This window comes from Mesoplodon densirostris, chromosome 6 (assembly GCF_025265405.1).
Source record: "Mesoplodon densirostris isolate mMesDen1 chromosome 6, mMesDen1 primary haplotype, whole genome shotgun sequence".
Classification (NCBI taxonomy): domain Eukaryota; kingdom Metazoa; phylum Chordata; class Mammalia; order Artiodactyla; family Ziphiidae; genus Mesoplodon; species Mesoplodon densirostris.
Window position 1 is genome coordinate 104,214,666 of NC_082666.1, and position 12,539 is coordinate 104,227,204.

Sequence of the window (12,539 nt, forward strand, 5' to 3'; positions counted from 1 at the left end):
GTGGGGAATCATCTCCCATACAGCCAGCAGCCCGGCCCCCCCACGCAAGGAGCATCCTCATTGCAAAGCTGGGGGACCGTGCCGAGGCCTCTGTGAGTAAACGTGAGCTGAGCCCCAGGCCAGCTGCTGCTGAACTGTTCCCACCCTTCCCAGGTAAAACACCTGAATATGTACAAGGGCTTGAAAGCCTAGAGGAAGGGCCGTGGAGCCACACCAGCGACAGCATGCAGGCCAACTTGGTGCCTGCAGGCCAGCCAGGATGGTCCTGGCCCCGGGCACTCTTCTAGAAGCTTTCCATTTCCCTGCCTGATATACCCCTCCTGTCCCGGCCATCATTCCTTTTTTTCCTTCCTCACCTCAGCCCGGAGAGAAATTCCAGTGGAAGTTATGGGTGACACATCCTCTTCTTTACAGGTGGCAGCCTGGCAACTCCTGCAGAAAGTCCAGCAGAGCCCCACTCACACCGGGCCACCAACAAAGCCGTGGACCCTCACACCCTCCCACCAGCACAGCCCCGAGACTGCTGACGGGGCAGAGAATATGGAATCAGGCACAGCTGCAGGGGCTATTGCTGCCTGGAGTGCTGTTTCTATCGACCTCAACTCACGCACACCTGGGGAGGGCTTGCCGGCAGGGTCAGGCTGCCCAGGTCAGCTAATCCTCAGCCCTCAGGGAATCACATTGCAGAAAATGGACCTCGCTAAGACAGAATATTAGCCAAGGAAAAAAAGGGCACAATGCCATTTGCAGCCCCGTAGATGAGTCTACAGGTAAGCACGTGACTTGTAGTAAGTCAGAAAGTGAAAGACACATATCGTAGGATATCACTTATAGGTGTTACCTAAAAACGGATACCAGGGCAGATATTTCCACGGAGAAGGGCAATCACAGATTCATTAAACAAACTTATGGTTCACCAATGGAAAGGTGTGAGGATTGGATTCATTACGATATTGGGGTTAAGAGACATATACAAACACAGGTGAAATATATAATCACCAAAGACCTACGGAATGCCAAGAGAAGACTACTCAACATTCTGTCATAACGTACATGGGAAAAGGGTCCCAGGAAGAACAGACATATGTATATGTGTAACAGAACCACATCTTGCACACCTACAACAAGCAAACGTTGTAATCAAACTTGCTGTAATAAAAACTTAAAAATTAAATTAAAAACACGAACAAGAAGTAGTGAGACAAACTTGAGGGGCTTTCTCCTGGCACATTCCATTCTAAATTCCAATCTAGAACAGGCTTCCATTGAGGCTCTGTTGCCCTGGTAACCAGATTTGCTAAGGGAGAACTGCTGCCACCTTGTGGCCATTTCGCACAACAGCAGCTTTAATCCCAGCGCTACTGGTCAGTGGATATTCCAAATCATTGCAGGCCTGTAAATGACACCTGCCCTGAAAACAAATCCTGGGGTCATATATCGACCAAAAAGTTCAAAAGACGTCCATATTTCAAAACGACAGTTTCAAGAGGCATATTTCACGCACATTAGTGTTCTGCTTCTTTTGCTTTCTTTCTTTTTTGGTTAAAAAAACGGGAATGGAAAAAGGCAACCCTCAGAATGGGCGAAAACGTTCGCAAACGAATCAATGGACAAGGGTTTAATCTCCAATATATATAAACAGCTCACGCAGCTTAATATTAATAAAACAAACAACCCAATACAAAAATGGGCAGAAGATCTAAATAGACGTTTCTTCAAAGAAGTCACAGAGACGGCCAAGACGCACATGAAAAGATGCTCAACACCACTAATTATTAGAGAAATGCAAATCAAAACGACAATGAGGTATCACCTCACACCTGTTAGAATCGGCATCATCAGAAAATCTACAAACAACAAATTCTGGGGAGGGTGTGGACAAAAGGAACCCTCTTCCACTATTGGTGGGAAGGTAAATTGATACAGTCACTATGGAGAACAGTATGGAGTTTCCTTAAAGAAACTAGAAATAGAATTACCATAGGATCCAGCAATCCCACTTCTGGGCATATAGCCAGAGAAAACCATAAATCAAAAACACACATTCACCACAATGTTCATTGCAGCACTATTTACAATAGCCAGGTAATGGAAGCAACCTAAATGCCCACAGACAGATGAATGGATAAAGATGTGGTACATACATAAAATGGGATATGACTCAGCCATGAAAAGGAATGAAACTGGGTTATTTGTAGAGAAGTCGGTGGATCTAGAGACTGTCATACAGAATGAAGTAAGTCAGAAAGAGCAAAACAAATATTCTGTATTAATGCATGTATGTGGAACCTAGATATATGGTACAGATGAACAGGTTTGCAGGGCAGAAATAGAGAAACAGAGGTAGAGAACAAACGTATGGACACCAAGTGGGGGAAGCCATGGGGTGATGGTGGTCAGATGAGTTGGGAGATAGGTATTGACCTGTATATATGTATATGAATAAAATAGATAACTAATAATAACCTGCTGTATCGAAAAATAAATATAATTAAACTGCAAAATTTTTAGAAATGAAATTTAAAAATAAAACAGAAAAAAGTTCTTCCCTTCACACAGATGTATTTCTATGAATGAATTATTTCCATGCTTATATCAATAAATACATAAAAGATGAATAAATTCTAACTTGAACCAAAAAAGAAAAAAAAAACCTGAACCCAGCAGTTATACAGAGGAAAACCCTATCAGGGCACTTGCTCCAGCGGTAAACAATTCTGACATTGGTCAGAGGTGGGGAATCATCTCCCATACAGCCAGCAGCCCGGCCCCCCCACGCAAGGAGCGTCGTCATTGCAAAGCTGGGGGACCGTGCCGAGGCCTCTGTGAGTAAACGTGAGCTGAGCCCCAGGCCAGCTGCTGCTGAACTGTTCCCACCCTTCCCAGGTAAAACACCTGAATATGTACAAGGGCTTGAAAGCCTAGAGGAAGGGCCGTGGAGCCACACCAGCGACAGCATGCAGGCCAACTTGGTTCCTGCAGGCCAGCCAGGATGGTCCTGGCCCCGGGCACTCTTCTAGAAGCTTTCCATTTCCCTGCCTGATATACCCCTCCTGTCCCGGCCATCATTCCTTTTTTTCCTTCCTCACCTCAGCCCGGAGAGAAATTCCAGTGGAAGTTATGGGTGACACATCCTCTTCTTTACAGGTGGCAGCCTGGCAACTCCTGCAGAAAGTCCAGCAGAGCCCCACTCACACCGGGCCACCAACAAAGCCGTGGACCCTCACACCCTCCCACCAGCACAGCCCCGAGACTGCTGACGGGGCAGAGAATATGGAATCAGGCACAGCTGCAGGGGCTATTGCTGCCTGGAGTGCTGTTTCTATCGACCTCAACCCACGCACACCTGGGGTGGGCTTGCCGGCAGGGTCAGGCTGCCCAGGTCAGCTAATCCTCAGCCCTCAGGGAATCACATTGCAGAAAATGGACCTCGCTAAGACAGAATATTAGCCAAGGAGAAAAAGAGCACAATGCCATTTGTAGCCCCGTAGATGAGTCTACAGGTAATCACGTGACTTGTAGTAAGTCAGAAAGTGAAAGACACATATCGTAGGATATCACTTATAGGTGTTACCTAAAAACGGATACCAGGGCAGATATTTCCACGGAGAAGGGCAATCACAGATTCATTAAACAAACTTATGGTTCACCAATGGAAAGGTGTGAGGATTGGATTCATTACGATATTGGGGTTAAGAGACATATACAAACACAGGTGAAATATATAATCACCAAAGACCTACGGAATGCCAAGAGAAGACTACTCAACATTCTGTCATAACGTACATGGGAAAAGGGTCCCAGTAAGAACAGACATATGTATATGTGTAAAAGAACCACATCTTGCACACCTACAACAAGCAAACGTTGTAATCAAACTTGCTGTAATAAAAAATTAAAAATTAAATTAAAAACACGAACAAGAAGTAGTGAGACAAACTTGAGGGGCTTTCTCCTGGCACATTCCATTCTAAATTCCAATCTAGAACAGGCTTCCATTGAGGCTCTGTTGCCCTGGTAACCAGATTTGCTAAGGGAGAACTGCTGCCACCTTGTGGCCATTTCGCACAACAGCAGCTTTAATCCCAGCGCTACTGGTCAGTGGATATTCCAAATCATTGCAGGCCTGTAAATGACACCTGCCCTGAAAACAAATCCTGGGGTCATATATCGACCAAAAAGTTCAAAAGACGTCCATATTTCAAAACGACAGTTTCAAGAGGCATATTTCACGCACATTAGTGTTCTGCTTCTTTTGCTTTCTTTCTTTTCTGGTTAAAAAAAAACGGGAATGGAAAAAGGCAACCCTCAGAATGGGCGAAAATGTTCGCAAACGAATCAATGGACAAGGGTTTAATCTCCAATATATATAAACAGCTCACGCAGCTTAATATTAATAAAACAAACAACCCAATACAAAAATGGGCAGAAGATCTAAATAGACGTTTCTTCAAAGAAGTCACAGAGACGGCCAAGACGCACATGAAAAGATGCTCAACACCACTAATTATTAGAGAAATGCAAATCAAAACGACAATGAGGTATCACCTCACACCTGTTAGAATCGGCAGCATCAGAAAATCTACAAACAACAAATTCTGGGGAGGGTGTGGACAAAAGGAACCCTCTTCCACTATTGGTGGGAAGGTAAATTGATACAGTCACTATGGAGAACAGTATGGAGTTTCCTTAAAGAAACTAGAAATAGAATTACCATAGGATCCAGCAATCCCACTTCTGGGCATATAGCCAGAGACAACCATAAATCAAAAACACACATTCACCACAATGTTCATTGCAGCACTATTTACAATAGCCAGGTAATGGAAGCAACCTAAATGCCCACAGACAGATGAATGGATAAAGATGTGGTACATACATAAAATGGGATATGACTCAGCCATGAAAAGGAATGAAACTGGGTTATTTGTAGAGAAGTCGGTGGATCTAGAGACTGTCATACAGAATGAAGTAAGTCAGAAAGAGCAAAACAAATATTCTGTATTAATGCATGTATGTGGAACCTAGATATATGGTACAGATGAACAGGTTTGCAGGGCAGAAATAGAGAAACAGAGGTAGAGAACAAACGTATGGACACCAAGTGGGGGAAGCCATGGGGTGATGGTGGTCAGATGAGTTGGGAGATAGGTATTGACCTGTATATATGTATATGAATAAAATAGATAACTAATAATAACCTGCTGTATAGAAAAATAAATATAATTAAACTGCAAAATTTTTAGAAATGAAATTTAAAAATAAAACAGAAAAAAAGTTCTTCCCTTCACACAGATGTATTTCTATGAATGAATTATTTCCATGCTTATATCAATAAATACATAAAAGATGAATAACTTCTAACTTGAACCAAAAAAGAAAAAAAAAATCCTGTACCCAGCAGTTATACAGAGGAAAACCCTATCAGGGCACTTGTTCCAGCGGTAAACAATTCTGAGATTGGTCAGAGGTGGGGAATCATCTCCCATACAGCCAGCAGCCCGCCCCCCCCACGCAAGGAGCGTCCTGATTGCAAAGCTGGGGGACAGTGCCGAGGCCTCTGTGAGTAAACGTGAGCTGAGCCCCAGGCCAGCTGCTGCTGAACTGTTCCCACCCTTCCCAGGTAAAACACCTGAATATGTACAAGAGCTTGAAAGCCTAGAGGAAGGGCCGTGGAGCCACACCAGCGACAGCACGCAGGCCAACTTGGTGCCTGCAGGCCAGCCAGGATGGTCCTGGCCCCGGGCGCTCTTCTGGAAGCTTTCCATTTCCCTGCCTGAGATACCACTCCTGTCCCGGCCCCCACTCTTTTTTTTCCTCCCTCACCTCAGCCCGGAGAGAAATTCCAGTGGAAATTATGGGTGACACATCCTCTTCTTTACAGGTGGCAACCTGGCAACTCCTGCAGAAATTCCAGCAGAGCCCCACTCACACCGGGCCACCAACAAAGCCGTGGACCCTCACACCCTCCCACCAGCACAGCCCCGAGACTGCTGACGGGGCAGAGAATATGGAGTCAGGCACAGCTGCAGGGGCTATTGCTGCCTGGAGTGCTGTTTCTATTGAACTCAACCCAGGCACACCTGGGGAGGGCTTGCCGGCAGGGTCAGGCTGCCCAGGTCAGCTAATCCTCAGCCCTCAGGGAATCACATTGCAGAAAATGGACCTCGCTAAGACAGAATATTAGCCAAGGAAAAAAAGGGCACAATGCCATTTGCAGCCCCGTAGATGAGTCTACAGGTAAGCACGGGACTTGTAGTAAGTCAGAAAGTGAAAGACACATATCGTAGGATATCACTTATAGGTGTTACCTAAAAACGGATACCAGGGCAGATATTTCCACGGAGAAGGGCAATCACAGATTCATTAAACAAACTTATGGTTCACCAATGGAAAGGTGTGAGGATTGGATTCATTACGATATTGGGGTTAAGAGACATATACAAACACAGGTGAAATATATAATCACCAAAGACCTACGGAATGCCAAGAGAAGACTACTCAACATTCTGTCATAACGTACATGGGAAAAGGGTCCCAGGAAGAACAGACATATGTATATGTGTAAAAGAACCACATCTTGCACACCTACAACAAGCAAACGTTGTAATCAAACTTGCTGTAATAAAAAATTAAAAATTAAATTAAAAACACGAACAAGAAGTAGTGAGACAAACTTGAGGGGCTTTCTCCTGGCACATTCCATTCTAAATTCCAATCTAGAACAGGCTTCCATTGAGGCTCTGTTGCCCTGGTAACCAGATTTGCTAAGGGAGAACTGCTGCCACCTTGTGGCCATTTCGCACAACAGCAGCTTTAATCCCAGCGCTACTGGTCAGTGGATATTCCAAATCATTGCAGGCCTGTAAATGACACCTGCCCTGAAAACAAATCCTGGGGTCATATATCGACCAAAAAGTTCAAAAGACGTCCATATTTCAAAACGACAGTTTCAAGAGGCATATTTCAAGCACATTAGTGTTCTGCTTCTTTTGCTTTCTTTCTTTTTTGGTTAAAAAAAACGGGAATGGAAAAAGGCAACCCTCAGAATGGGCGAAAACGTTCGCAAACGAATCAATGGACAAGGGTTTAATCTCCAATATATATAAACAGCTCACGCAGCTTAATATTAATAAAACAAACAACCCAATACAAAAATGGGCAGAAGATCTAAATAGACGTTTCTTCAAAGAAGTCACAGAGACGGCCAAGACGCACATGAAAAGCTGCTCAACACCACTAATTATTAGAGAAATGCAAATCAAAACGACAATGAGGTATCACCTCACACCTGTTAGAATCGGCATCATCAGAAAATCTACAAACAACAAATTCTGGGGAGGGTGTGGACAAAAGGAACCCTCTTCCACTATTGGTGGGAAGGTAAATTGATACAGTCACTATGGAGAACAGTATGGAGTTTCCTTAAAGAAACTAGAAATAGAATTACCATAGGATCCAGCAATCCCACTTCTGGGCATATAGCCAGAGAAAACCATAAATCAAAAACACACATTCACCACAATGTTCATTGCAGCACTATTTACAATAGCCAGGTAATGGAAGCAACCTAAATGCCCACAGACAGATGAATGGATAAAGATGTGGTACATACATAAAATGGGATATGACTCAGCCATGAAAAGGAATGAAACTGGGTTATTTGTAGAGAAGTCGGTGGATCTAGAGACTGTCATACAGAATGAAGTAAGTCAGAAAGAGCAAAACAAATATTCTGTATTAATGCATGTATGTGGAACCTAGATATATGGTACAGATGAACAGGTTTGCATGGCAGAAATAGAGAAACAGAGGTAGAGAACAAACGTATGGACACCAAGTGGGGGAAGCCATGGGGTGATGGTGGTCAGATGAGTTGGGAGATAGGTATTGACCTGTATATATGTATATGAATAAAATAGATAACTAATAATAACCTGCTGTATCGAAAAATAAATATAATTAAACTGCAAAATTTTTAGAAATGAAATTTAAAAATAAAACAGAAAAAAGTTCTTCCCTTCACACAGATGTATTTCTATGAATGAATTATTTCCATGCTTATATCAATAAATACATAAAAGATGAATAAATTCTAACTTGAACCAAAAAAGAAAAAAAAACCTGAACCCAGCAGTTATACAGAGGAAAACCCTATCAGGGCACTTGCTCCAGCGGTAAACAATTCTGACATTGGTCAGAGGTGGGGAATCATCTCCCATACAGCCAGCAGCCCGGCCCCCCCACGCAAGGAGCGTCGTCATTGCAAAGCTGGGGGACCGTGCCGAGGCCTCTGTGAGTAAACGTGAGCTGAGCCCCAGGCCAGCTGCTGCTGAACTGTTCCCACCCTTCCCAGGTAAAACACCTGAATATGTACAAGGGCTTGAAAGCCTAGAGGAAGGGCCGTGGAGCCACACCAGCGACAGCATGCAGGCCAACTTGGTGCCTGCAGGCCAGCCAGGATGGTCCTGGCCCCGGGCACTCTTCTAGAAGCTTTCCATTTCCCTGCCTGATATACCCCTCCTGTCCCGGCCATCATTCCTTTTTTTCCTTCCTCACCTCAGCCCGGAGAGAAATTCCAGTGGAAGTTATGGGTGACACATCCTCTTCTTTACAGGTGGCAGCCTGGCAACTCCTGCAGAAAGTCCAGCAGAGCCCCACTCACACCGGGCCACCAACAAAGCCGTGGACCCTCACACCCTCCCACCAGCACAGCCCCGAGACTGCTGACGGGGCAGAGAATATGGAATCAGGCACAGCTGCAGGGGCTATTGCTGCCTGGAGTGCTGTTTCTATCGACCTCAACCCAGGCACACCTGGGGAGGGCTTGCCGGGAGGGTCAGGCTGCCCAGGTCAGCTAATCCTCAGCCCTCAGGGAATCACATTGCAGAAAATGGACCTCGCTAAGACAGAATATTAGCCAAGGAAAAAAAGAGCACAATGCCATTTGCAGCCCCGTAAATGAGTCTACAGGTAATCACGTGACTTGTAGTAAGTCAGAAAGTGAAAGACACATATCGTAGGATATCACTTATAGGTGTTACCTAAAAACGGATACCAGGGCAGATATTTCCACGGAGAAGGGCAATCACAGATTCATTAAACAAACTTATGGTTCACCAATGGAAAGGTGTGAGGATTGGATTCATTACGATATTGGGGTTAAGAGACATATACAAACACAGGTGAAATATATAATCACCAAAGACCTACGGAATGCCAAGAGAAGACTACTCAACATTCTGTCATAACGTACATGGGAAAAGGGTCCCAGGAAGAACAGACATATGTATATGTGTAAAAGAACCACATCTTGCACACCTACAACAAGCAAACGTTGTAATCAAACTTGCTGTAATAAAAAATTAAAAATTAAATTAAAAACACGAACAAGAAGTAGTGAGACAAACTTGAGGGGCTTTCTCCTGGCACATTCCATTCTAAATTCCAATCTAGAACAGGCTTCCATTGAGGCTCTGTTGCCCTGGTAACCAGATTTGCTAAGGGAGAACTGCTGCCACCTTGTGGCCATTTCGCACAACAGCAGCTTTAATCCCAGCGCTACTGGTCAGTGGATATTCCAAATCATTGCAGGCCTGTAAATGACACCTGCCCTGAAAACAAATCCTGGGGTCATATATCGACCAAAAAGTTCAAAAGACGTCCATATTTCAAAACGACAGTTTCAAGAGGCATATTTCACGCACATTAGTGTTCTGCTTCTTTTGCTTTCTTTCTTTTTTGGTTAAAAAAACGGGAATGGAAAAAGGCAACCCTCAGAATGGGCGAAAACGTTCGCAAACGAATCAATGGACAAGGGTTTAATCTCCAATATATATAAACAGCTCACGCAGCTTAATATTAATAAAACAAACAACCCAATACAAAAATGGGCAGAAGATCTAAATAGACGTTTCTTCAAAGAAGTCACAGAGACGGCCAAGACGCACATGAAAAGATGCTCAACACCACTAATTATTAGAGAAATGCAAATCAAAACGACAATGAGGTATCACCTCACACCTGTTAGAATCGGCATCATCAGAAAATCTACAAACAACAAATTCTGGGGAGGGTGTGGACAAAAGGAACCCTCTTCCACTATTGGTGGGAAGGTAAATTGATACAGTCACTATGGAGAACAGTATGGAGTTTCCTTAAAGAAACTAGAAATAGAATTACCATAGGATCCAGCAATCCCACTTCTGGGCATATAGCCAGAGAAAACCATAAATCAAAAACACACATTCACCACAATGTTCATTGCAGCACTATTTACAATAGCCAGGTAATGGAAGCAACCTAAATGCCCACAGACAGATGAATGGATAAAGATGTGGTACATACATAAAATGGGATATGACTCAGCCATGAAAAGGAATGAAACTGGGTTATTTGTAGAGAAGTCGGTGGATCTAGAGACTGTCATACAGAATGAAGTAAGTCAGAAAGAGCAAAACAAATATTCTGTATTAATGCATGTATGTGGAACCTAGATATATGGTACAGATGAACAGGTTTGCAGGGCAGAAATAGAGAAACAGAGGTAGAGAACAAACGTATGGACACCAAGTGGGGGAAGCCATGGGGTGATGGTGGTCAGATGAGTTGGGAGATAGGTATTGACCTGTATATATGTATATGAATAAAATAGATAACTAATAATAACCTGCTGTATCGAAAAATAAATATAATTAAACTGCAAAATTTTTAGAAATGAAATTTAAAAATAAAACAGAAAAAAGTTCTTCCCTTCACACAGATGTATTTCTATGAATGAATTATTTCCATGCTTATATCAATAAATACATAAAAGATGAATAAATTCTAACTTGAACCAAAAAAGAAAAAAAAAACCTGAACCCAGCAGTTATACAGAGGAAAACCCTATCAGGGCACTTGCTCCAGCGGTAAACAATTCTGACATTGGTCAGAGGTGGGGAATCATCTCCCATACAGCCAGCAGCCCGGCCCCCCCACGCAAGGAGCGTCGTCATTGCAAAGCTGGGGGACCGTGCCGAGGCCTCTGTGAGTAAACGTGAGCTGAGCCCCAGGCCAGCTGCTGCTGAACTGTTCCCACCCTTCCCAGGTAAAACACCTGAATATGTACAAGGGCTTGAAAGCCTAGAGGAAGGGCCGTGGAGCCACACCAGCGACAGCATGCAGGCCAACTTGGTTCCTGCAGGCCAGCCAGGATGGTCCTGGCCCCGGGCACTCTTCTAGAAGCTTTCCATTTCCCTGCCTGATATACCCCTCCTGTCCCGGCCATCATTCCTTTTTTTCCTTCCTCACCTCAGCCCGGAGAGAAATTCCAGTGGAAGTTATGGGTGACACATCCTCTTCTTTACAGGTGGCAGCCTGGCAACTCCTGCAGAAAGTCCAGCAGAGCCCCACTCACACCGGGCCACCAACAAAGCCGTGGACCCTCACACCCTCCCACCAGCACAGCCCCGAGACTGCTGACGGGGCAGAGAATATGGAATCAGGCACAGCTGCAGGGGCTATTGCTGCCTGGAGTGCTGTTTCTATCGACCTCAACCCACGCACACCTGGGGTGGGCTTGCCGGCAGGGTCAGGCTGCCCAGGTCAGCTAATCCTCAGCCCTCAGGGAATCACATTGCAGAAAATGGACCTCGCTAAGACAGAATATTAGCCAAGGAGAAAAAGAGCACAATGCCATTTGTAGCCCCGTAGATGAGTCTACAGGTAATCACGTGACTTGTAGTAAGTCAGAAAGTGAAAGACACATATCGTAGGATATCACTTATAGGTGTTACCTAAAAACGGATACCAGGGCAGATATTTCCACGGAGAAGGGCAATCACAGATTCATTAAACAAACTTATGGTTCACCAATGGAAAGGTGTGAGGATTGGATTCATTACGATATTGGGGTTAAGAGACATATACAAACACAGGTGAAATATATAATCACCAAAGACCTACGGAATGCCAAGAGAAGACTACTCAACATTCTGTCATAACGTACATGGGAAAAGGGTCCCAGTAAGAACAGACATATGTATATGTGTAAAAGAACCACATCTTGCACACCTACAACAAGCAAACGTTGTAATCAAACTTGCTGTAATAAAAAATTAAAAATTAAATTAAAAACACGAACAAGAAGTAGTGAGACAAACTTGAGGGGCTTTCTCCTGGCACATTCCATTCTAAATTCCAATCTAGAACAGGCTTCCATTGAGGCTCTGTTGCCCTGGTAACCAGATTTGCTAAGGGAGAACTGCTGCCACCTTGTGGCCATTTCGCACAACAGCAGCTTTAATCCCAGCGCTACTGGTCAGTGGATATTCCAAATCATTGCAGGCCTGTAAATGACACCTGCCCTGAAAACAAATCCTGGGGTCATATATCGACCAAAAAGTTCAAAAGACGTCCATATTTCAAAACGACAGTTTCAAGAGGCATATTTCACGCACATTAGTGTTCTGCTTCTTTTGCTTTCTTTCTTTTCTGGTTAAAAAAAAACGGGAATGGAAAAAGGCAACCCTCAGAATGGGCGAAAATGTTCGCAAACG